Source organism: Dryobates pubescens, chromosome 38 (genome assembly GCF_014839835.1).
Source record: "Dryobates pubescens isolate bDryPub1 chromosome 38, bDryPub1.pri, whole genome shotgun sequence".
Taxonomy (NCBI): domain Eukaryota; kingdom Metazoa; phylum Chordata; class Aves; order Piciformes; family Picidae; genus Dryobates; species Dryobates pubescens.
The window spans coordinates 2,499,371-2,521,733 of record NC_071649.1 but is presented as its reverse complement, the minus strand read 5'-3'; the positions used below and the strand labels follow the sequence as shown (position 1 = coordinate 2,521,733).

Here is a 22,363-nt window from a genome sequence, read left to right as displayed (position 1 = left end):
AAGTCTGGAGAGAAGACTGAGAGGGGATCTGATCAATGTCTATCAATACTTGAGGGCTGGGGGTCAGTAAGGAAGGGTCAGGGACAGCTTCTGCTCTTGTACCCTGGGATAGGACACGGGGCAACAGATGGAAACTCCAGCACAGGAGGTTCTACCTCAACATGAGGAGGAACTTCTTCACTGTGAGGGTCACAGAGCACTGGAACAGGCTGCCCAGAGAGGTTGTGGAGTCTCCTTCTCTGGAGACTTTCAAGCCCAGTCTTGATGTGCTCCCATGAGACCTGCACTGGATTCTGTGGTCCTGCTCTAGCAGGGGCGTTGGACTGGAAGATCTCCAGAGGTCCCTTCCAACCCCTAACATCCTGTGAGCCTGGGAGCTCTTTAAAAAATATCTACTAGCCTGTTCATGCAGATGTATACACAGACATCATGTTTTCATTTAAACACAACAGCTAGCCAGCAGTGTCACAATAAAGAGAACTTGATCCAGGACTTCCTAGAAAGCCAAAATGCAGGACAAATCCTGTCCATTGTTTCTATATCACAGCCACCACCCAGGTATGCATTCATTATCAGGAACAAAATTCTTTAGGCAATTACTTATGTGTAGTTAAAATACTGATTTTATTAAAGGCCATTCACAAAGCCTACCAGCCCAGCAAAAGCCAACCCTTTTTGCAGCTGGCTGTAACTATGGCTGTCTTGGAGAACCTGCCTCAGGAAGGTTTTAGCCAGAAGGACTATGACAAAACTCAACTTCTTCTACAATTGCCAGGAGCTCCTTCACCTCAGGATCTGGTGTTTTCACTGCCTGAAGTGAATGGCTTCAACATTTTCTACAGGTTTGGGACTACCAGGTTAAGATTTCTACAGTCCAGGTTTCAGTGGATAATTAGCAATTAGTGGACTATTCTGAAACATCTTTGGTGTCAGCAAAAACCAAGCAGGAGTCCTTCCTGGAAATTAATTAATTCATTATTTGTTTGTTTTTAAGGTTGTAGCCAAAACAGCCACACAAATTTAAGTGCTTAATTCCTGGTGTTTTCTGTTCCTGCACTCCCTCTTCTGGCTTTCTAGAATTATTTAGCAACTATCTTATGCCTCCAGCACAGGAAAACTCCAGCATTGGTTGAAACAAAACACCCAACCACTGGTTGCAATGGAAACAGGCATTTTGGAAGCAGACATCACAAAAGGGATGATAAATAATTCAGGAAATGGCCACAGCAGCCAATACATTCCTTGAGTATTCTGAGTGAAGGTTCCTTGGGCTTTTAGAGAGCAAAAATAATCCTGACGTTGGTGCAGCAGTTGCCATACTCTGGGTATGAGGCAGGGATAAACAGGAGGCTTCACTGGAGTATGCTCTCCAGATTTCCAGTCTGTTCTGTCTCTTGGATGGTGCAGCAGAGCGCTGTGCTTAAATGGTGTCTCCATGAAGTAGGAGGCTTTTTCTCGTTCAAGAATTTTCTTCTACACCCTGTGACAACAGCATTGTTTAACAAACATTCTCCTGCACTCTTTGAAACCCAGCTATTGATGCTGAAATTGCTTTTAAAGATTTTCACTGCTGAGCCTGAGAGAAAAATATAAACATGGGGAACAAAACTTTGCATTTGAAGTATTGTTCATTCCTGGTATCCTTCCAAATGTCTTTTCTACCACCATCTCTATCTTCACAAACGAAGCATGGAGCCAGTCCCCCCATCTAAGCACACTGCTTCTGAGCTAACAGTGGCAAATAACAAAGACAAAACTTTCTTGCACATTTGATACTTACAATGCTCTTCTCAAAGTTGTAAACACCTCCTTTTTTGTTGTTTTTGCTCTCATTTTGAGCAGCAAAACCCAGGCAACAATGCACAGCAGAAAGCCTCCCTGCTACAGAAGCAGCGCAATCTGAACAGCCATTTACTTGGTGCTGATGCTGCCCTTCTTCCAATGAAGTCTGTGCAGCTGTATGAAACTCCTGAGATGGTTGGAGAAGGGTTTTCAGTGTATATAATAAGAATTTCATTATATATGCACTCAGGTTTGGAGCTCTGCCTCGACAAAGGACCAGAGCAAATGGCTTTGAGTTGTGCCAGGGGAGGTTTAGGTTTCATACTAGGAAAAATTTCTCCACGGAAAGAGTTGTCAAGCAGTGGAACAGGCTGCCCAGGGAAGTGGTGCAGTCTGAAGGACATGGTTTAGTGGTGGGCTTGGCACTGCTGTGTTACCATTTGGGCTTAATGGTCTTAAAGGTCTTTTCCAAGCTAAACAATTCTACAAGAGCAATAGGAAAAGATGCTTTAAAATGTATACTAAACACAGGAAGCAACACATTCTGCTTCAATGTGCTAGCTCCTCCACAGATTTTAGCACTCAAGAAGGTCCTAAAACTCAGTGGCTTTAAAGATCTCCTGCCTGCTTCCAGGGAATTCCTGCCATGGAGAAATTTCAGAATGAAGAACTGTGATGTATTCTGCTCCAGCTCCCCTGGTTCTCATTGCTGTCATCCACGCCACCCACCAGCCTTGCAAGGTGCTGGAAGAAGGGTGAGCAGCCAGGCAGATTTTGCTTGTGTGAAAAGGAGCTTCCATGGTTTTGGGGGGCACTCTTGGACCCTGCCAGCTTGTGGAGTCTGTGCTCCAGTCCTATAAATACAGTAATGTGACTCAGGTGAGTCATGACACCTATTGCCACACATCAGAGTGTTTGCTCAGACCTTGCATATTGCTGACACAGTGCATTATAGCCTAAGGCAAGAATCAAGTCCTGCTTCCTCTTCTGGAAAGCCCCCAGCAATTCTTCTGCGTATAAAATCCCAGTAAGTGGCTGTGGTAGTTTCAGGGCAATGAGTCTGGTAAATGTCAGCTGATACATAACAGCATCATTGTGGGCTGGAGGACCTGGCTGCTTCAGGAGAGTGGATTTATAGGAAATGACTGGCAATTATTAACTGGCATGAAGCTGCTACTCATACATAATTATTTGTAAGATTAGGGCCAGGAGTTTTGCAAGTTTTGGCCTTCATGAGACAGTTCACAAGGAGTAAATGTTGTTATACCAGACAATAGAAGTGGCTGTGCTACAGGGAGGCTTTGTGGCTGTGCCTTCAGTTCTTACCAAAGCAAAATGGACAAGGCTTTGGGAAGAAAACCAATACACACCTCACTGCCTCTAGTATCAGCAGGCATACATTTGGTGGCTTGAAGCATTCCACTAGCTCAGGCTGCTCAAGGCCACATCCAGCTTGGCCTTGAACACCTCCAGGGAGGGGACATCCACAGCCTCCCTGGGCAACCTGTTCCAGTGTCTCACCAACCTCAATGGAAAGAATTTCCTCCTACTCTCCATTGTAAAGCTCCTTTCTTCTAGCTCAAAGCCACTGCCCCTTGTCCTGTCACTCCAAGCCCTCATCAAAAGTGCCTTCCCAGCTTTATTGTAGACCACCTTCAGGTACTGGAGGAGGTTGGAAAGGCCCCAGCTATATGCACAGGAGTCCAAATACTTTGATGAGTCATGACCATGAATCTGTAATAAGTAGGAGAAATAGTTGTATGAGGTATGACTTTGTAAAAGCTCCTGCTTAAATCCCCAGGAAAGCTTCATCCCAGTGCCCATGGGAGAGCTGGGAACAAGCCCCCATAGGCCTTACTCAGCACTAAATAAATGGAAATCCTACTTCTTGTTTTAAAAAAACCCCTTTGATTCTGTAAACAGCTCCTGCTCCCCCACCACCATTCCTGCACCCACCCCAGAGCTGGGGCAAGACCCTCAACCAGCCAAGATACCACCCAGAGGAGCTCAGCCCCAGTAAGGAGGCTCAGCCAGCACCTATGGAGGATATTGGAGAAGTCATCAATCCTGGTCCTAACAACTGGGGGGAAGGGGAACCACCAAGCCCCCCAGCCTTTGCCATCACCCAGTCTGCACCATGGGCACTCCCCAGTGATGAGAGAAGAATCCCTCAGCCCAAACAGGCTCAGCTCAGGGCTTCTGCCTTTCCTGGGGGGGGGGATTAAAAAGGGGAGTGGGTGGGGAGGGCAAAGTGGCCACACTTGGGGTGGGAGGAGACTCCAACAGAGCCCAGGTGCTCTGAGATTTGAGGGGGAAAAGGGGGAAAATGGGGCAGGCAGGGTGGAAAAGGGGCAGACTGTGAAACCTGTGTTGTTGAGAAAGAATGGATACTAAAATAATATTCACGTACAAATTAGTGACTTATAGTGATCGCGAGATGCTTAATATGGCTACTTTCAGTATGTTCCACTACTCTTGGATGTTAGATAATTTATTGACAAACCCAGCCATGTTTTTGATAGGCCAATATTAAGCTCAATAAACAAAAAAAAAAAAAGTCCCCACACACCTTCTGCTAAGGTAATTGTATAGCTCTCATCTCAGGAAACTCTTGATCTCAACCCAGAGGGTTTTTTTGGGGGTCGTTTTCCTGCCCATCCGTGTGTGGGGGAGTGGGCTTGCTTCTGAGAGCAAGCTGTGTGTAGCCAGGACCCTCCTGGGCTGAAGAGGAGCCAAGGGGTTTGGCTGGCAGAGTTGAACTCTCCTACAGCTAAACAGGAACAGTCCATGCCACAAGGAACCCTGTGTTCTCTCCTGTGTGAGGATGGAGACAATAGGAGTACGAGATGGAAACCCTTTGTGCTCCAGGCACAAGTGCCTGAGTTACAAAGGAAAGTAGAGAGGAGAGAGTTCTTCCAGCAGGAGAGCTGCACTGCTCTGCCATGAGAGGTTCTCTGGTCCTAGTCCGTGGGCATCAGATCCAAATTTGAGTAGGGGAAGATCTCAAGAAATGACTGTGCTGGAGGCTCTGGTGAGGCCACACCTGGAGTGTTGTGTCCAGATTTGGGCATCTGAATACAAGAGAGGTGCTGGAGCCAGGGCAGAGGAGGGCAAGGAAGCTGTGCAGGGCCTGCAGAATAAATCTGATGAAGAGCAACTGAAGGAGCTGGGGCTCTTTAGTTTGAAAAAGAGGAGGCTGAGGGGAGAGCTCACTGCTCTCTACAACTCCCTGAAAGGATATTGTGGAGAGGCTGCCGCTGGTCTCTTCTCCCAGGTACTTAGTGACAGAACAAGAGGCAATGGCCTCAAGCTGCCACTGGGTAGGTTCAGCCTGGACAGTAGGGAACATTTTTCCCAGCAAGAGTGGTCAGGGATTGGAATGAGCTGCCCAGGGAGCTGGTTGAGTCCCCAACCCTGGATGTGTTTAAAGGTAGTTTGGATGTTGTGCCTGGGGCTCTGGTTTAGGGGTGACCCTTGTAGAGTAGGGTTCTGGGTTGGACTTGTTGATCCTGAAGGTCTTTTGTAACCTGAACATTTCTGTGATTCTGTGATCGTTTCTGAAGGCTGTTAGCTCTCAGGATTTGTTTACCACTTCACATAACTCTCTGAAGCCTGCATCTTATGAGCTTAAGTGTTTTCAGCTGCGTAGAACCCACCATTTTTATGGTCTTCTGTTTGCGAAATCAGGGTGGGGACAGCAGGTGGAGACCGTTAATCAGGAGAACAGTGAAAGGGCACGTGAGGGGGTAAGAACATAAAAGTAGATCGAAAGGGAGAGCTACGAAGGCTGAGGAAGCAGATGGAGGAGAGAGCCACTTGGGACAGGTCTGAAACGGTAGGATGGGATAATACTTCATGACCCTTCTAAGCTGATGTTTTATGATACTCTACTCTCCTAGGGAGCCAAAGTCATGGGCCGGGCACTCTCGCTGGCTGTAAGGGATTCTGGGGGTGTTCGGAATGCCGGCCAAGGTGGGAGCCGGTATTCGTGGGCTGTAGCTCGGTGGGACCGCTGCGAATCGTGGGCGCTGCCGCCCTCTCCCGGCTGTGCCCTCTCCGACTTGGGGCGAGAAGCAGAACGTCCCAGCCCTGGCTGGGCTCGCTTCGGACGCGCAGTAGATGCTTGCTGTAGCGTGGGAACTGCCGGAGGAAGGGCACCAGCCGCATCGAGCAGCGAGAGCTGGTAGAGGTGGAGGGAGGGGGACGGACGGGTGTCACCTCCCCCCCCCACCCCCCCGGCCGTAGGTGCTGCTGAGCCGCAGGACCCCCTCTGCAGCGACGGCCAGCCCAGGGCTGCACGTCGTGGCGCGGCCAGCAGGAGGAAGAAAGAGGAAGTGAGCGGTGGTGGGGAGCTGCTGAGTGCCCCGGGATGGGATAGCGCCGGGGGCAGCGCAGCACACCGTGGCAGCGGCGGTGAGGTGGCTAAGCTGCTCCGCCGGTCCTTGAGGCAGGGTCGGTGCTGCCCGCCCTGGGAGGTAGGCGAGCCGCGGAGCTGGTGGCCAGTGTGGTGTGAGGAGTCGCGGAGGAGGAGCGGGATGGGGCGAGCAGGCGGCCGGGGAGCTCCGCACCTGCCCGCGGCAGGCATCGGCAGCCGGTCCCCGGCGGAGCTGGTGTCGGGCGGAGCGGGGGGCAGCTGGAGGGAGCGGCCGGCGGTCGCCGTGAGGAAGAGGAAGCGCAACCTCGTGCTTGTCAGTGCGGCGGGGCCTCGGCCGGCGGCTGCTGCCGGGGAGGGGGGTGGCCCGGCCCGCCTCGCATAGCATAGCGGCTCCTCCCGCCGCCCTGCCCTCTCCGCCGGCCCGCCGTCGCTCCTGCTACAGCCGTCCGGCGCTCTCCGCAGCGCCGCCTCCTCCTTCTCCGCTACGGCCTCCTTCCCGCTGCCTACCCCCTACCTCCGCAGCCCCTTTTGTGCCCCGGGCGGCCCTGCCCGCCCCGGCTGCTCCTGGTGGTCGGAGGCCGCTGGTGAGGAGCAGCGAGCGGGCACCTCCGGGCGCCCGGGGCAGGGGGGGATGAGTGAGTGAGCGGTGGCGGGGCCTCGGCGGGACCGGCGCGACACTTGGCGGCGGCGGGTGGCCGGGAGGGCGGGAGGCGTTAGGGATACCGGCCCCGGCATGTCCCGCGTGGGTCAGCCTCGGGCAGAGGCTGCTTCCGCAGCAAGTGTCCGCACGGGCGCCGGAGCCGCTCGGCAGCAGAAGCCTCAACTTCGAAGCAAGTGCATCCTTGCAGCCCGCCGGGCTCTCGGCTCGGCGCTGGTACCCAGCCGCCGCCTGCGGGGCTCCCTACCTGGCCTTGAAGAGCTTCGGGTGGGATGGGGGGGGTGCGTGTGCTTGCCTCTTCCTAAGCTTGGGCTCACAGAAGTGATGAAACCGCTGACGGATTTCGGCTGAAATGGTTGTTCTGACATGTGGGTGGTGGTTACGCAAAGCCGCGGTGCGCTGTCTTGTAGAGCAAGTGGGTAGCGGGTCCAGAAAGTTACGGTTTCAAAGTTTCTTGGCTGGAAGCCTTTACAAAGTTTATTTTGAATATCTTTTCCTTGCAGAACTCGTACGACTGTCCAGCTCTCCCCCGGGAATGGTGTAAAGTAAACATAGGAGTTCCTGAAAAATAACAGTGAGTACATTTCAAATCGGCAACGTTTTGTTCTTAACTTGATAAGAATCCCTCTTGACCTGGCAAGGCTCAGAGTGTGCAGCAAGTGCACGGAGAGTGCCAATGATAATAATAGGGTGTTAATTGCTGTAGTATAAACGTGGTTGCCTGCGAGCCGGATTTCACAAACCAGCAGCTATGGTGCAGTTTCAGCAAGGGATGTTGTGAAGCACATTTATAAACAGCTGGGTTTTCTTTTGCTTCTGTCCCTCGGCTGCCTGATTGCCTCCGGTTAAAACCTTTTATCCTCCGCGAAGAGGGAGAAATTGACTAAGAACTGTGCAGAGCCCTGTATCTGTGACTGAGGACACTGTTTCCTCCTCTTCCCTTTGGCTCTTTCTCCTGCTTTCCCCCAAATGCACACACACGCATGCTGTCTCATCCCTGGTTATATAATCTTGGAGACATTTATGGATCGTTCATTGTTCACACTAGTCCCATTCTTTCTGTGTCATTCCTGCCTGATTGAGTGACTTATGCAGAGTATTTCACAGTAAAGAAAAACACATTTGAATTTCCATAAAGTTCTTCCAGTTAAGCTGTGAGTTTGCTGTCTTTGCCTTTTTTTTTTCACTCTGATTGCCTCCTCCCTCCCCTCCCCCCCCCCCCCCCTTTTTTAATGTATATAAGTAGGTGCTATAGACCTAATCTGATGCCTTAACTAGGTAAGGAGGAGGATAGTTTACTAATAGAAGTCCCTGTTGATACCCATTAACACACATGTTAGAAAGCTGTTAAAAGTGCTGCAGCAACTTCTAAAAACTCAGCAGCCAGAGAAAACGAGGATTAATATGGATAAAGTGTTGGCATGACGTGACATGGGTATTGTTGAGAGAGACTGCCACTGCAGTCTGTGGATCTGAGTGGGTGATTGGACCAGTCTAGAGGTGTACCTGGTTCCCAGTTTATTCATGGAGGTTGCATAGGGGTAGCTGACTGTTTTTGGTCTCTCTTTGTAACCTGTTTGAAGCTCCCTGGGCACTCTAGCATGCTCGTCTTCTGTGTAGCTTGCAGCTTTGCTTTTGAGTGTCAGCTGTCTGAGGATCACTTTTTAATGAAGAAGGGGAGGGGTGGGAAGGACTGGTTGCTGTACTGACCATTTTGATATTTTCCCTTCTCTATATGCCAGGAAAAACTTCACAGGTGTACAGTTCAGGTGGGTTTTGATGAGGGGCTAGGAGAAGTTCTTGCCTCCTTATTCTGCTGTAGTCTTTGCTGGTCACTGAGCACACCTGCAGTTCAGTAGTCATTATTACATAACCTGCCCATGCATGTTCTTAAAAGCAGATGCTTTTGTTTCCACGCTGCTCAGGTGCAACATATTGCACAGATTGTCCTAAGAAGTGTTTTTTCTTCATGCCCCTTTACCCTAGGAAAGCTTGGTATGCTGCACAAAGGTGTAACTGTTGCTGAAACACTGCTGCGTCCCTTGCACTTCCTGACAGCACTGTTGATCTGCAGTGAGTTGCAGATCAAGAGTAACGTGCTGCTCCACCCTTCCTTCCGCTCTTTGTTTTTTCTTCTACCTAGCAGAAGTCCCTTTGATTAGAAGGTTTGGGCTCATAAATGTGCTTGGTCACAGTACTCAGCCTGCAAAGTGGAGCTGGGCTGTGAGTTTGTGTTGCCCATCTTGATACACAGGGAGCAGGGCTTCCTTGTTCATGTATAAGATGTGTGGCTGTCATCTTGTGCTACTGTATGTGGTGGGGTCAAGCTAACATCTATAGATTTAACTGTAAGTAGGAAAAGCTTTCTCTAGATCCCTGCCAGTGCACCTGCACACTGGCATGCAGTGTCCCTCCTGTTCCAGTAACAGGCTTCTCTTCTTTTTGATATATGGCCAGCCACAGCATTTCCATCTCTGTGATTCCCAGATAAGGATTTGCTTGTGACTTAGATGGGGCCACTGAATGGAATTTTCCTCTTGACTTGTAACTCTGCTTATCTATTCCCTCAAAGTAAATGGTCCCTTTAAAGTTGAAGAGCCCTCTTCGTTGTGCTGTGCTATGAGTGTGCAGTGTCCCCTTTTGTTAGTGATGATAGAGGGCAATGGGATTTTGGGGACCCTGGAGACTGGAAAGCATCACCTGCCCTTGGAGCAAGCAAAAGTACTCTAGTCTCTTCTGGTTGATTTCTCTGCATAGTTAACACCTGGCTCTGGTAGACTTTCTCCTCTGCTGCATCCCTGCACTCTCCTGAAGGTACAGCTTTGAGGAGAATGAGTTGGTTGGCTTTACCTCCCTGTTCAGTCATTATCCTATTAAAAAGGAGATTTCACAAAGGGTTTTTTTTTTTTCAGTCATGAAGTCTTTGTGGTCTGAACACTTGTGACTAGAAATGGCTTTGTAGCAGCCATCAAACCACCACTGTGTAAGGCCTGTGCTGTATCTTTAAAAGATTTCCCTGCTTTGAATGACTTTCTCTTTAGAAAAAGGTTCTTGTATTCGTGGCAAGAGGAATGTGCCAAGTACACGTTGTTAAACTTGTGTCAATTTAGCAGCACAACTGTTTAAAGGCTTTTGGATCACTTTCTTTCTACTGGATTCAGGCTTTTTTTTTTAACACCACCCTCCCTGCCTTTTTTTTGCCCCCCCCTTCCCCACCCCCTCCAATTAGAGCACTGGAAAAGGAGAAGAAGGGAAACTAAAAGCAATTGGCAGAAGCCAGTATGTTGGCAGGCAGTTGATAGTACAGATCATAAGAGGTGATAATACATCTGTGACACTTAACATAAAATAAACTGCTTGCATATGGTGGTACAGAGATGAATGGAAGAATAATCACCAAATTGGGAGGCTTCTTTCAGTCAGCATTTTTGCATCAAGCGGTTTGCAAGGATTTGGGGTTTGTGGCATAAACTCTCATTGTTGGAAGTGTTGTGAGGCACGCGAGAGGCTGATAATGTCAGCACCTTTCTGCGAGTCTCCTCAGTTTTCTGATCACTGTGAACACTTCAGAGGAATATTAATGAATGGCCCATGCCATGGGGGATGGTTAATGTGTTTCCTCTTAATGTGTTTCTTCCATTTCAGACCTGGCAGAGGTGGACTCATGGGCAGACACTAAGTGGCAGGTGCGGTACTGTGGTACCCATCAGCAAGCTACTCATTTCTCAGTCTGCTGAGGGGATTGGTTTGTAAAGCAGTGGCTTGTGCTTAGGAGGTGACCAGTGATATGCATGGTGCTTGTTTGCAAACACTTCAGAACGTTTTGATACCGCTGGCAGGTTTCCTTTGTGAGTCTTGGAGGGGGCTGCAGTAGGCTCACTTGCAGTGACTGCCAGGAGGGGAAGTCAGTAGTGAGAACATGGAAGTGATGGACAAACCATTTTTGTGTTCAGTAGTAAATGGCACTACGAAGAAGACTTGAAGCTAATGCTGATGAGGGTCCCCTTAGAAAAGTGGTTTTGGTTTATGTGCAGGTGAACCCACTTTGGTACATTCCTAGTGAGCTTGAGAACTGAAGATACTGGAAGAATTGGAGATATTAGGCACATGTGATAAGCTACCTGTTCTTAGAGGGCATAATTCTCCTTGCTGCTGTGTTTCAATTACAGGCAAATAACACTGCAGAACTCCACAGGAGCTAGCACTAGCACAAGGGAGGGAATGGAAACTGCCAGTCAACGCTGAGGGAGGTTTCCCCTTTCAGGTTGAATTCTGTTGATTTAAAATGCTAGTGAAACATTCTCCTCGATGAAGAGGCTGAAGGGGGTGGGGGGCAATAAGAAAACAAATTGTTCCCAAAGAGAGCTATTGCAAAATAATAGCTGTGTCCTAGCTGTGTGTTTTCTTGTGTTTTGCTTCTGCTTTCCTTGTTTGTTTGTTAATTTTCAAAGTGAAGTGCTCCTTGTAATTTCTTCTTGCATGCTTACCACCTCTACCTTGGTGTCTTCTTTGATCCTTGATGCATTTATTTCTCCCACCTCTATGGGTTTCTCTGGCTTTGTCCAGTCCTTAAATGCTTTCCCTTAGAGTATTCATCAGTTACATAATTTGATATAAGTTTTTTCAAGAAACAGACTTCAGTCCAGAGCTTATCACCTGCTATGTTCTCCTGAAGTCTTCAGCTCAAAATGCTTATTGGACAGCCCTAACCCATGGTGGCAAATGAAGGGTAGAAGTGTCTCTGACATCCTGTATCATCAGAGCCAGGAATTTTTTTTAATCAGCTCCATGAACACATATGATAGGTGGCTTTCTTCTTTCTTGCTTGCTTCAGCTGAAAAGGGGGATGGGTCACTGCCTCTAAGAGAACTTCAGATGCTGCAGGTGTGATGGCATTAACCCTCCATCCTTTAGTACAGCAGAAGGTGTTTGCTTGAAGATGCTTTAGTTTTCCAGAGCTTTTTGTAAATCAGGGAGTGTGTGTGAGCATGGACAAAGTGCTCTGTGTGCACTTGGATGTTTGGAAGAGGCTCTTTCCCCACGAGGGTGGTGAGAGACTGGCACAGGTTGTCCAGGGAGGTGGTGGAAGCCTCATCCCTGGAGCTTTTTCAGGCCAGGCTGGATGTGGCTGTGAGCAGCCTGCTGTAGTGTGAGGTGTCCCTGCCCATGGCAGGGCGATTGGAACTGGATGATCCTTGAGGTTCCTTCCAACCCTAACAATTCTATGACTTTTTTCCTCTTCAATGTGTGAAGCTGACAACCTGGGTATCAAATACATCCAACATTTTGAAGTTGAGACGAGGAAGGATATGCAGGATGTGACAACAGGCTCAAATATCTCAACTATCAAAGAGCTTTCACACTCTAAAACAGCTCCCACAAGCACAAATTATTGTGGTTCCTCACACATACATTGAGACCAGAAATAACTTGAAAAGATACTAACATGAATAGTTGGGCAACTCTTCCAGATTAAATGGTTATCACGGTGCATTAGAGGTTGGCAGGGACCTCTGGAGATCATCAGGTCCAATCCCCCTGCCAAAGCAGGATCACTTTGGGTAGTCTGCACAGGAATGCATCCAGGTGGGCTTGAAAAAAATCTCCAGAGAAGGAGACTCCACAACTTCTCTGGGCAGCCTGCTCCAGGGCTTTGTTACCCTCACTGTAAAGTTGTTCCTCCTCATAGAATAAACCAGGTTGGAAGAGACCTTCAAGATCATCGCGTCCAACCCATCAACCAATCCAACACCACCTAAACAACTAACCCATGGCACCAAGCACCCCATCAAGTCATGTTGAGGTGAAATCTTCTATGTTCAAGATTGTACCTGTTGTTCCTTATCCAGGTGTTCAAGAGGAGATTGGATGTGGCACTTGGTGCCATGGTCTAATCATGAGGTCTGTGGAGACAGGTTGGACTCGATAATCCTTGGGGTCTCTTCCAACCTTAGTTATACTGTGATACTGGCTTATTAGTGCACACCAGCAAGTCTTTGAAATCACTTTATAATAGAGATTCTGTGGCATAGAGAACTGCTCAGTAAGTCAGCATGAATGACATCCCAGTGCTCAAGAAGCATGTGGATGTGGCATTTCAGGGCATGGGTTAATGGCTGTGGTGGTCGTAGGTTGGCCGTTGGACTCAATGATCTCTGAGGTTTTTTCCAACTGAAACAATTCTATGAAATAATGCACAGCAGCCTTCCTCCTTCAGTTGAAATTTGATGTATGATTTGTGGGTAGTATTAGTCAAAGGTGTTTTTCTTCTAGCTCATTGTCAGCTTGAGAGTAAGAACGGGAAGAGGCAGGGCTCCTATTTAGTCTGTTGGAAACTTACAGATCATTAGGCATGTAGCTGACTTCCTGTGATCATGCACATGCTATAAGTAGAGAGTGTGCTCTCTGTGTGTATCTGTTTCTTCTGATGCTGACTTTTTATGTAGGAAGAGGAGATGTGTACAGAATCATAGAATTGTTAGGGTTGGAAGGGACCTCAAGGATCATCCAGTTCCAGCCCCCCTGCCATGGGCAGGGACACCTCACACTACAGCAGCTTGCTCACAGCCACATCCAGCCTGGCCTTCAGAACCTCCAGGGATGAGGCTTCCACCAGCTCCCTGGGCAACCTGTGCCAGTGTCTCACCACCCTCGTGGGGAACAACTTCTTCCTCACATCCAATCTGAATCTACCCATTTCTAGTTTTGCTCCATTCCCCCCCAGTCCTATCACTCCCTGACTCCCTCCCCAGCTTTCTTGTAATCCCCTTTAGATACCGGAAGGCCACAATTAGGTCTCCTGGGAGCCTTGTCTGATTAAATCTTGTGCATATAGGAGAATGAACTTTAATTTAGAAGAAAATGTAAATAAATCCAATTTTGCTGTGTTCTGGAGTGATGGAAAGAGTTTATCACAAGTCTTATTGAAATAAGCTTCTATGGAATGTGGTTGTTTTTTAACACTTTCCTCTGTAGATATGAAACTGTCTAAGCTAACTATTCATATATTCTTAAGTACGTGAATGATGGTGCTTGAATTTGTAGCTGAAGTGGAAAATATTGCTTGTTTGTTTTTCCTTTAGCCCATGTATTGTGTAGCCCAGCAGAAGGGTGAGGGATATGTGGGATGTCTCAGGTCAGTGGTTCAGGCTTTTGCCTGTCCAGGCTGGCAATTTGCTGTATATTTGTGGATGCCCCTGCTTACTGCAGAGGGGGTTGGAAGTCATTGTGCCCCTGTACTCTGCACTGGTTAGGCCACACCTTGAGTACTGTGTCCAGTTCTGGGCCCCTCAGTTAAGGACATTGAGACACTTGAAGGTGTCCAGAGAAGGGCAATGAGGCTGGGGAGAGGCCTTGAGCACAGCCCTATGAGGAGAGGCTGAGGGAGCTGGGGTTGCTTAGCCTGGAGAAGAGGAGGCTCAGGGGAGACCTCATTGCTATCTACAACTACCTGAAGGGAGGTTGTAGCCAGGAAGGGGTTGGTCTCTTCTCTCAGGCAACCAGCACCAGAACAAGGGGACACAGTCTCAAGCTGTGCCAGGGGAAGTTTAGGCTGGAGGTGAGGAGAAAGTTCTTCACCGAGTGAGTCGTTCGTCATTGGAATGTGCTGCCCAGGGAGGTGGTGGAGTCACCGTCCCTGGAGGTGTTCAAGAGGGGACTGGATGTGGCACTTGGTTCAATGGTCTAGTCATGAGGTCTGTGGAGCCAGGTTGGACTTGATGATCTTTGAGGTCTTTTCCAACCTTGGTGATACTGTGAGACTTGATGACCTTCAGAGGTCCTTTCCAAGCCAGACCATTCTATGATGCTTTGGTCAGTCTTGCCAGAGTGACCATGGTGGGGGTGACTCTTGAAATGGCTGCTTCATATCTTAAGAGGGGTGGTAATCTGCTGAGGTGGGTGCATGAGGAATTTCAAACTAGTCACTTAAGACTCCCTGGCCAGACAGTGAAGTTGATTTGCACTTTTCTTCCCTAATAGGAAAGGGATGAAAATGTCCATGTCACAAGTTGGTATGGTACAGTTTTTACTCTTGGTGCCAGTGCATGTATTTGTTACATTCAAATATGGTCTCTTCTATTGCTTTTGCTGTCTGGAATACAATTCTACCTTAGTTTTCATACCAACAGTCATGGCTTCATCTGGAAAATGAAACTTGATGAGTGTTGGCTCAGAGCATGGATTCTTGGACAGACTTTTTAAATAAGTGAGCCAAACCAACTGAAAAAAATAAATCCCCAGAGGTAAGGATGGGTCCTTGCCTTCTGGAAAGGCTATTTAATATAAGCCTTGGTCACTGGGCTTTTAAAATGCTGGAATATTGGTGTTTGGCTTTCCCCCCCTTCCTCCTCTCCCTTCAAGCACCAGGGCATTTATCTGTTGAGACTCTACCCCCTGTGGTCCAAGTACATTCTTCCTATCAACCTTTTCACCCCACCTCCCACTGTCCCTCTTCACACATACTCTGACCTCTCTTCTGCTCACCAAACTACCAGCATTCAGGTCTAGACATGGTAATCTAATTCTGAGCTGTGCTGTATAGAGGTCTATAGCCTCTTCTATAAATATGCATTCAAGTTTCTTGTGCTTAATCTTTTCCTGAGGAAAAAAGTAAGGCAGAAAACAAGTGAGAGCTTCCAGGGGAGAGCAAAAGAGAATGTTTGGTGTGGTGGTGGTTGACTACTCAGGAGAATATGGTAAAGGAAGGGAGGAAAAAGAGATCCAGCCCACCAAAAAGCCTACAAAGCTGAAAGAAAATGTAAGGTCTTCTCTACTTTGGACCACTTAATGCAATTTCAACCATATCTGTGGCAAGCAATTAAAGATTTGACAGCTTAGTGCCAGTTGCAGAGAAGGAGCATGAAAAATGGCCCAAAGAGTGATCAAAAGTACCAAGGAATTGTGACTAATGTTAGGCCAATTTATGGCATCCTTTTGGAAAGAGTTAGTTTCATATTTTGTAGCCAAAATATGTATAAAATGTGGCAAGGGAAAAAAGATGTCTGCTGCTCTCTCAGCCTTTCTTCTCATTTGGTCTGGACCCTGTTGGAGCTTCTGCATCTCTTCTTCCCTCTGTATATAAAATGCTGATGATTTCAGATTGTTTCTTGGGTTAGCCTTGGGATGCAGCTTGCACAGTATCTTTCATGAACTCTTCTAATGTGCACTGGCCTGGGCTTTTATTTCTTGACCTGCCAAAAATAACCTCTGTGTGTGGGTTTTTTTACCCCCTTCTAGCTACCTTATAAAGCTAGATTGCTGGAAGAGCTTGTGTGGTTGTGTAACAACAAGAGTCGGCAGCCTTGTGCCCTCTTGGGATGGTTTTCTGGGAGGCAAAGGTTTCAAAGCCTTCATCCCCTGCAGCTGCCAATGAGTCAGAAAACACTTTATGATAGAGGAGACATGTTTGCAGAGAGAGAAGGGAAGAAAATGATCTGCATAATTTGGAGCTCCAGTTTAAAGCAAAACACACAGATAAAATGGTCTTGGGCTATTTGCACTGGAATTTCAAACTGGGTTTCCTGGCTCGTGTGCTGCAGGGATCAAAACATTCACAAGTCAGTGGTGGTGGTGTGTAAGTTCAAATTAAAACAGGAGGGTTTAAGATGAGTTTTATTTTTATTTACTTGGTGTTATTGCTTAGGTTTTGTAGGACTGTTCACCTGACTCTAGAGATAGCAAGGAGTTAGTTTGGGACAATTAATGTATGAAGGCTGCAAAAGCAACAGTGCTGGCCCGTGGGCTACTTTTCTGCAGTTAAAGGAGCAACAGCTGAAGGGGAAAAGCAATCAGCCCTGCCTGCCTGAATTCGGTGACTAAAGCACCACCAAGCTAGCCTAGAAAATCAAACCTGAGTCAACCCACGGATCCTTTTGTTGCCATCTAATTGTTCTTGCCGTGTTCACTGGTCCCCATAAGCCTGACTAAGGGGATAAGCCTTGCTTTCCCGTCTTGAGGCTTTTCTCTCTTGATCTATTGAAATTCAAAGTGGGAGGGCCCCCCTTTAGAGAGTGTCCTGTCGCCTCTCTAACAAAGAGCCTCCAGCTGTGGATACGATTGAAGAGGGAGGTAGCTTCTCAGGCCAGCAATTTGGAGTCATTTAGGAAACCAGCAGTAGTTTTAATTTAACTTGCAAATAGTAAATCTTGAGTCAGTGCAGTCTGTAGGCCACTGATGTCCTGCTCTTGAATTCAGAGAGTGGCTGAGCGGTGTGCTCTGCTGCAGGTACTGCTTCAGAGACCTGTGATGGTAATTGTGGAACTATGTGGTCTTAACCTGATGGAAGAGAGGCATTGTGAGCACTGCTTTGGCACTGGAAGGATGTAGTTGCAGTCTTTGCATCAGGTGGCTGGTGAGGGGTCTAGAGCATGGCTTTTATAAAGAGCAGCTGGGGAAACTGGGATTGTTTAAGCTGGAGAAAGAGAGACTGAGGGGAAACCTTATGGCTCTCTACAACCAGCTGGAATGAGGCTGTGCTGGTCTCATGCTCCAAGTGACAGGACAAGAGGAAATGGCCTCAGGTTGTGCCAGGGGAGGTTTAGGTTAGAGTTGAGAGAACTTCACCAAAAGGGTTGCCAAGCCCTGGAACAGGCTGCCCAGGGAAGAGGTAGAGATGCCATCCCTAGAGGTATTTAAGAGGTGCAGTTGTGGTGCTGAGGGACATGGTTCAGGGTAACCTGGCAGTGCCAGGTTGGTGATTGGAATTGATCTTAAAAGTCTCTTCCACCCTAAGTGATTTCATGGTTCTAGCTGAAGACTGGGTCCTAACAGAGTGTGTCCTTGGGACAGCTGCTCTGCAGTGCTTCAGTGCCGGTAGTGTTCTCATAGGAAGGAGGATTCACATGTGCCACATAGTGCCAATTCAGGTAAGAAGTAGCAGGAATGACCCCTGTTAGAAGAACTCATAAAACACTGTCTGCATCTTCTGGCTTCGTCATCCCGGTCTGTTTGCAGTGGCCTCATTTGAGTTGGGCTACCTGGGCATCAGTTAGGTTTGTACCTAACCCCATTGCCACTAGTGGCCACTGGGAAAGAGTTGTGTGGGTTTATGTGTGTTTGTCTGTGTGCACTGTCCTTGGGTATGCAGACTAAATGAGGTGGGAGACTCTTCTTGAAGATAAATGTTGGGAGAAATGTGTCCCAGATTAAGTTATTGAAAACACTTCTTAGGTGCATTGAGAGGAGTGTGGCCAGCAGGTCAAGAGATGTGACTCTGCCCCTTTTACTCCACTCTTCTGAGACCCAGACTTGAATACTGTGTCCAGTTCTCATGTGCCCATCATGAGAAGGACAGAGGGCTGTTGGAGCAAAGTTGGCCCAAGGGCTGGAACACCTCTACTTGTCAGAAGAAAAGCAAGGTGGTATTGGGAATGACCAGCAGATATCTGTGGCATTTGGCCTCACCATTGGCTTTTGCAGTAACAGGATGGAATTACTGGAATGTTATTTACATCTGTGGGTAGATGAGTTCCACAGGGTGATGTCTTTTCCTCCTTTTCTGTGGAGTATCTTTCTGTAGGTATGAGGAGCTCACCCTCCTCCTGCTGGTGGAAGGCATCGGTAGCTACATGTCCCTTTGGAAGGGAAGATTTTTGAGTCCTGTGTCCAGTTCTGGGCCCCTCAGTTTAAGAAGGACATCGAGACACTTGAACATGTCCAGAGAAGGGCAACAAGACTGGGGAGAGGCCTTGAGCACAAGCCCTATGAGGAGAGGCTGAGGGAGCTGGGGTTGTTTAGCCTGGAGAAGAGGAGACTCAGGGGAGACCTTCTTGCCCTCTACAACTGCCTGAAGGGAGGTTGTAGCCAGGAAGGGGTTGGTCTCTTTTCTCTAGCAGCCAGCACCAGAACAAGGGGACACAGTCTCAAGCTGTGCCAGGGAAAGTTTAGGCTGGAGGTGAGGAGAAAGTTCTTCATGGAGAGAGTCGTTCGTCATTGGAATGTGCTGCCCAGGGAGGTGGTGGAGTCACCATCCCTGGAGGTGTTAAAGAGGAGATTGGATGTGGCACTTGGTGCCATGGTCTAGTCATGAGGTCTGTGGTGACAGGTTGGACTTGATGATCTTTGAGGTCTCTTCCAACCTTGGTGATTCTGTGATAAGGTTTCTCTGTGCTTAGTTAAAACCTGACAATGCCAGCAGCATTCCTTTTTGTATTCTCCTTCTAAAAACCATGGTTTGGACTTCCTTATCTGCTCTCGCCACACAAAATAAGAGATTGTTCAGTTTGAGGCTTTTTGTCAGAGCTGTACTGCCAGGAGCCTTCCTGGCCTCTGGCACAACAGAAAACGCTGCTCTTGAAAGAAAGGAGTACAGTTTAGGAAGGGTTGGAGGGGGTATCCCAAGACTGCTAGTGAAAGGCAGAACTTGGCATTGCAGAGCAGTGGCTGAGAAAATTGTTCATGTGCCTTGGAACTTTTGACAATGGCAGAGTAAGGTTAAAGGAAGAAGGAAAGAGAAGTAAAGCAGAGGGGGAAAGCATTAGCAGGACTGAAAATGGGAGGGGAGGGAGACTGTTGTCTTTATTTAGGCAAGGTAAGGCTAGAACAGGGAATTGGTGATCCCTGGTGTCTTAGTCCAGTAATTTAAATCAGTGTGAGAGAATTGTGTTGTGGGTTTGGTTTTGTTTTGTGTTTTGTTCTCCTGACTCAGCCACACAAGCCTGTCAGAGAGTTGGGAATTGAGTTTGAATATTGCTGGACTGTTGTGTTACCTGTAAATTACACTCTGAAGGATGGAAGAGTGATCTATAATGGCACACAACAGGTGGTTGTTCCCCAGCAACACCTCGCTCCTCCACAGCTTTAAGGCTCCCTTATTTTACACACACTATTGTCCAGCTGGGTGCAGGGCCAGGACCATGACAGCTTCCTAAACCACCTTTGCATTCCCTGGGGGTGCATAATGAAATCATCTTGCAACTGGGCTTGTTGCATGGGTCAGGAGCTGTGCAAATTGGCTGCTTTCTCAGAACCATCACTTGGAGGTATCTTTTTGTTCCTTCCCCCCCTTCTTTCTTCCCATCCTTCTGTCTGCTGTTGCAGAGTTTGAGCGTTCAGCAGGCAGCGTTGTGAGTTGTCTACCATAAGGCTGCAGTGGGAGTAAGGAAGCTCTTGAGCTAGGAAGCTCTTGAGCTTTTAAGGCCAATCCTAGATTATTCTGGGTCTTTTAAGGTGGGAGGGTGGGTGTGAAGACAGGAAGGCTTCTTGTTCCCATTAAATTACAATTAAAGATGCACTTAAGTTCTGTTGGCTTTTGTAAGTCACCCTGTTGATTCTGCACAAACCAGCACACATATGGGTCATACTCTTCTTGGTTTTGCAGTGCAGGCATGAATAATGATGGAGGAAAGAAATGCTTGGGGCAGAGCAGCTGAGTGGGAAGCATCTTATGCAGCTATGCTTCTGACAATAGCTGCTTTCTGAACAGCTTGCAAAGTCTTCCTATGAAGATGGGTTTTGTTTCTGTTTAGGAGACGAGAGGTTGTAATTTGTGTTCAAGCAGCATTCTTTTCATCAAAATATTTGGCTTTTGCATCCTTGCATGTGTGTGCAAACATGCAGTGTGACAGCACAGCAGGGCAGCAGAGGCTTTGCTTATTCTGCCTGGGTTTTGTCTCTTTTTTTAAATGGTTGAGGCTGTTAAGGAATTTGCCACTAAACTGTAGATGGAAAGCAAGTTTCTGCAGACTTAATTGGGAGCTCTGGTTGGGCACAGGCACATGGCTGTGCTTATGATCAAGAGTCTGAAGTCTGGATGAATGGTTTTCATCTCATTCCACTGACCTTTGACCCTGAGAATTTTGTGTAGCTAAGAAATTAAGCCACTTGTGGGTTATTTGGGATTATTTAATTTCAGAAATCCACTGTGCTACAGAAATTGTCACTTCCCCCTGTGGGAAGGGTGAGCTTTGTGCTGCAGCCTTTGGGTGTCTCAGGTGTGCAGTGGTGCCCAGAGCCAGTGGTGAGCTTTGTGCTGCAGCCCTTGGGTGTCTCGGGTATGCAGTGGTGCCCAGAGCCAACACTAGGCTGCTCCTGGGTTCTGCAAGCTGCTGTTTGTGTTGTTGCTCTTAGAAAGTGGTGGCTGTTGGGTTTTGTTTCCCAAGTGTCTGTTGGATGGTCCCCTTTTAAGGATTGGACTTGATTTATGATTAAGGGATCATAATGTGTTTTCTTGAAAGCTGAAGATCAATGAAATTCAAGTCCTTCCTGCTGCTTTAGCTTATGTGTTAGAAAGGGGCTACTGAGTATCAGCCCCTCATGTGCCAGGATAGGCTGGGAGCTGTTCTGTTGGAAAGCAGCTCTGGGGAAAAGGACCTGGGACTCCTGGTGGGCAACAGGGTGACTGTGAGCCAAGAAGGCTAATGGTATCCTGAGATGTATTAAAAGGCCTAGAGAGGTTCTCCTTCCCTGCCCCCCCCCCCCCCCAACTCTGTCCTGCTGAGGCCACATCTGGAATACTGTGTCCAGTTGGGCTCCTCAGCTCAGGAAGGATGTCAGGGAACTGCTTGAGAGTCCAGTGCAGAGCCATAAAGATGCTGAAGGCAGTGGAACATCTCCCTGCTGAGGGCAGGTTGAGGGGGCTGGGGCTCTGTAGCTTGGGGCAGAGGAGCTTGAGGGGTGACCTCATTCCTGTTGATAAAGATGTGCAGGGAAGCGTCAGGAGGGTGGAGCCAGGCTCTGCTCAGTGATGTCCAATGGCAGGACAAAAGGACAATGAGTGCAAGCTGAAACAGAGGGGCTTCCATGAGAACATAAAGAAAAGGTTTTTACTGTGAGGCTGCCCAGAGAGGTTGTGGAGTCTCCTCCATGGAGACATTCAAAACCCACCTTGATGCATTTCCTTGCAGCCTGCTCTGGAAGGTGGGCTGGACTGGAGGTCCCTTCTGACCCCTAACGTTCTTTGCTCTGGTCAGCATGGATAAACTTGATTAAGCTTTTGAGGTCCCTTCCAACCCCTAATGTTCTGTGATTAGGGTAACTGGCAACGCATTTGAAAGCCTTGAGTGTAGTTCTCAGACCCGAGATGAGCAGATCCCCAGAGTGTTAACAGAGAATAAAATTCTATTGCTTGCTGTAAAGTTACAGATGGAGGGGAGGGAGCAGTTACACTAAAGCAAGATGAAGTTTAGATTTAAACCAGCCTGGGTGTGCTGGTCCACAGAGGTAGATCCATATTGCTGCACCCCTTGAGAAGGGCTTGGAGAGGAGAGGCAGTGAGCTTTGGAACGATTTGGATTCTTTCCTTATGCTCCCTTCTGAGGAGGAGCCACGCTGGCTTGAGCATACAGCACTTTGCTTTGACTGCAAATCCTACCAAGGAGGCAGGAGAAAGAAAGAAATGTTTGCAGATATAATTTGTTGTCCTGACTGTTCTGGCAGCGTGTGGAGAGTTACTGGCAGGTCCTTTATAACAGTGCACAGCTTCAGCAGGGAGGCTGCCAGCAGAGCCAGCAGCTTACTAATAACTGACTAATCGTTCCTGTCACACCTGCACAAGCCTTTCTATCACTCCCAAACACATTAGCATTCATCAGAAGCTAGTGAACCACCAT

At 48.0% G+C, this 22,363-nt stretch overlaps 1 protein-coding gene across 1 annotated transcript in view; it reads left to right on the top strand.

Annotated features, from left to right (window-relative positions):
* Window positions 1–6,609: 6,609 nt before the first annotated feature.
* The window catches only part of ELMO1 (engulfment and cell motility 1), a 372,993-nt gene continuing 357,239 nt past the window's right edge, over window positions 6,610–22,363 (top strand). The window contains exons 1-2 of the mRNA XM_054177076.1: window positions 6,610–6,741; window positions 7,319–7,389. The gene's annotated coding sequence lies outside the window, so the exon portion shown is untranslated. The remainder of the gene's footprint in view (window positions 6,742–7,318; window positions 7,390–22,363) is intronic.